Below are 4,051 nucleotides of genomic sequence, written 5' to 3'. Positions count from 1 at the left end.
AATATCCGGCTAGGGGGCCTAGGAACTCTTTTCCCTAGTACCCGGGACAAAACCTAACCAAATTCTTAAATGGATCCCATCACTATAGTGGTTGGGCGGTTGGTTAACCCATGGGACTAGATGGGGTTAGGCTAGACTGATGGATCCCTAAAATGAGACTCAATTCTGTTATGGTATGATTGATGAAGTAAATCCTGGATAAAAATTGTTCTATGGAAAAGAATCATAGCTGTGCCTCTCAATGAGGAAAAAAGCATTGGTCTCTATGATCCAAGTGCAAGTCTTTTCCTTGCTCTGACTCTATGATACTTACGGGTTCGGTCAAATCAGTTCAGCTAGTTAAGGCTCTTGACTACATTAGAGTAAAAATATCCTGGAGGCCCATCACTTGTGCTTTTTGGGCGAGGGAAGTTTTTTCAGGCTCGAGAAGAACCGATGGACTCGTCTCTTGTCCGGATATCCGTGGTGGGCAAGGCCCTGAGTCAGGGACCCTGTCCCGCGCAAGAAGTGCTACTTTTGCTGCTAGCACCCTTGAATTCATTGTGTGGAGGGGATAGGGATCTTTCAGCCACCAGACCCTCTCATTGAGATGAAGAAGAGCTTGACCCGGACATTCACAAGGCTCTTCACAGAACTCAACCAGGACCCTTCAAAGGTGAAGGGGACTGGGCAAGGCTATGGAGAAGTGGGTTGAAGACATGGAGGAATATTTTGAAGGCACCAGATACAACGAGAGGAGCAAAATGGCTCTTCCTAGGTTGAAAATTGTGGAAACAGCCAGGGTGGAATGGAGATACCATTACAACACCAATCATCTGGATAGGAATACCCAGTCCTGGAATGATGTTAAAGCCTATCTAAGGAAGAGATTTTCTCCCCCCGCATTTTTCAAAACCAAGATGAATGAATTCTTAGAGCTAAACCAGGGGAGCAAAACCATTGAAGAATATTATCAGGCATTTGCTCTTCTCCTCAAGTACTCACCACTGCTAGACGAAGAGCAACTTATGGCCAGGTTCATTCGGGGAATGATCGAGCCTTTAGACACCCTGGTGAAGAACACCAAGTGATTTTCCATGGCAGAAGCTATAAGAATGACGAAGTAATTCACCAAAGCCTTCATTGTTAAAGTCCTGCCAAAGCCAGCTCCCTCATCCTTCAAGAGATTCCAGACACCGAGAAGCTGTTCCAACCTTCCACCTCCAAAGAGACACCAAGGTCCCAACCAGAATCTAGAGTCAAGAAGTTTCAGGAATAAAGGAAAAACTTTTCCTCGAAGTTCTTTCTCGAGAACTCTAGCTCTTTCAAGAATGTAGAGGAAAAGAGCTTCGAAGTGAGAACAGGTGCTTCAGATGTCAAGGGTTTGTGCACCAGCTCAAGGATTTCCCGTCTACTTCTATGGGCCAAGGAAGCCACGGTCCCAGAATTTAGAGACAGACTCCTTTGTATCAATCCAATCAGGGTCCCCTGCGCCAAAATCGGGGCAACCCCAGAAAAGTCCCAACTCAACGTCGTGCAGCCTCCATGCAAAGCATTCTCCGAACTCCCTCCCAAAATTGGGAAAACCAAAGAGAGAGAGCTCCACCTAAAACTGCAGTAGCTAGAGCCGTCACTATAGCTGAGAAAGTGGAGGAAGAAAAAGGACAGATGTATGCTGCAATAGAGCATCAGGGGAATAACCGTCAATTTTCTATCCTCCTGACTCCAACAGAGTACCAGGGTAAGAAATTCAAGCTTTTGATTGATTCACGTAGTACTCATTCTTTTTTTTCCCCAGGATGTCTACGTAAGTTAGTCCTAAATCAAAAATCAGGGAAACCTATGCAAGTGGAATTGGCTAGTGGAAAGATTCTTTTCACACATCTTGAGATAGACCTTACTTAGTTTAGTCTAGATGGGAACGTAACAGAGTGCTATTTCAAAGTCCTACCCTTGGGAGTCCTATGATGGAATCCTTGGAATGGATTGGCTCCATAAGAATCAAACTGACATTCATTGTCTCACAGAGGAACCATCTCTTTCCTTAACCTTCACGGGAATAAAGTTTGAGGAACTGGAATTTTTGAATCCCCAGTGCTGCATCTAGTCAAGGCTTCTAAATTGTTAAAAGGGTTTAGAAAGAGGCAAGTTGTTTATGTCGTTAAGATGAATCTAGTAGACATAAAATGCAAGGCTAAAGAACCAGAGTGGTTAAGTGAGTATGCAAATGTGTTCCTTGAAGAGTTGACTAAGATGCCTCCATCTCGCAAAGTAGATCATGAGATCGAGTTAACCCCCGGAGCTCAACCAGTAGCCCAGCGTGCATACAAAATGCTAGTCCCTCCCTGAAGACATAGAACTTAAGGAATAATTAAGACAAGTGTTAGAGTAGAGATTTGTCAGACCCAGTGTCTCACCTTGCGGTGTGCCTGTTTACCAAAGTTCAGGAATCATCATTTTTCAATCAGAATCCAAATCAACTCATGAATTCTCAACTAGAATTTTAAAATCATATCAACCACATTCGAATTCATCATCTGGACAGCATTTTTGCTTATAATTTCAAGGTCTTAGATTTACTCGTATATACTGCCAGTAAAGAGCTGCAGTTATACCCTTGGTATATATGGGTAGTCACAGTCCTTAGAATTATAAGGTAAATACCATCATGTCTAGGTCTCAAGCAAGTCAGAGATTCCATACAATTATGGTACTTTCATTTGAAGACCCAATTACCAATTTATGAATTTCAGTCAAAATATCAATTTGTATGAACTTCATCACACGATTCCAATCTTTTATTGGTACTTCATAAATTTTTGATATTTCTGGCTTTTCGGTTGTTCCACTTTAGCCAATTCACTCTGATACAAGCTGAAAGATCCCTGTCTCCTCTACGCAATGAATTTGGGGGTGCTAGCAGAGTGGAAGTAGCACTTCTTGCATGGGGCAGGGCCTCTCACTTGTTGGGACCTCGCTCACAAATATCCGGACAAGAGACTAATCCCTCGGTTCTTCCAAAACCGAACTCGGAAAAACTTCCCTTGCCCAAAAAGCACGGGCGATTCCTCCAAGATATTTTTACTCTAACGTAGTCAAGGTCATCACTAACCAAACTAATCTGACCGAACCTGTAAAACACTTGGTCAGATCAAGGAAGAAACTTTCACTTGGATCATAGAGACCAACGCTTTTTTCCTCATTGAGACCAAGGCTTTTTTCCTCATTGAGAGGCGCAGTCGTTGATACTTTTCCATAGAACAATTACAATCCGGGATTTACTTCATCTATTGTACCATAACAAAATTGAGTCTCATTTTAGAGATCCATCAGTCCAGCCTAACCCCATCCAGTCCTATGGGTTAGCCAACCCCCCCAACCACTGTAGTGATGGGATCCAATTAGCTGACTTTAAAACAATCTTTTAATGAACCATAGTATCACTGATCAAAATTCTCCAAAATATCCGGTTGAATCCTAATTTCCAATCATTCCTGAATCGGTGCACCTATGGCATCATTGGCAACCAGAACGCTCACCACCTGTCCACTCAGGGGCCTTTTCTATAGTTTCTAGCTCATAATACCCGGTAATATATTCACTTATAAAAATCAAAATGGAATCTCTGTTGAAGATCAGCAAGATCAACCAACAGACCCATATAAAAGAGACATAGACTCATCCGTTGAGGACCAGCAAGGTCAATCAACCAGATCTATGCCTGGTTTCAAAAAACAACTCTTACTCCTTATTCCAATATCTTCCACAACGCACGTCTGGGTATCTTCCGCAACCCAGAGCCCGAGCACCGTATGGTCGGCACCCTCTAGGATCCTTCGCAGGTCACCTAGCACTTCACTTATATGCTGCTTCCTTGGTCCCTCATCCACTGTACCGGAAGCTCACCATTTAAATCGAACCAAGGCTGGTCAAGACCTCGACCGAGACCTTGCTATGCGAGACGTCCTCCATTGACTCTCCGTCACATGTTGCAACTTTATCAGTTAGGTCTCCCCCCACGACCTCATTCACAAGACGTTCAAAATGCTTCCCCAACATTCTTGACATTAAA

This window comes from Cibotium barometz, chromosome 47, assembly GCF_041138505.1.
Source record: "Cibotium barometz isolate CiBa-2024 chromosome 47, ASM4113850v1, whole genome shotgun sequence".
Lineage (NCBI taxonomy): Eukaryota > Viridiplantae > Streptophyta > Polypodiopsida > Cyatheales > Cibotiaceae > Cibotium > Cibotium barometz.
Note: the sequence above shows the minus strand (reverse complement) of the source record.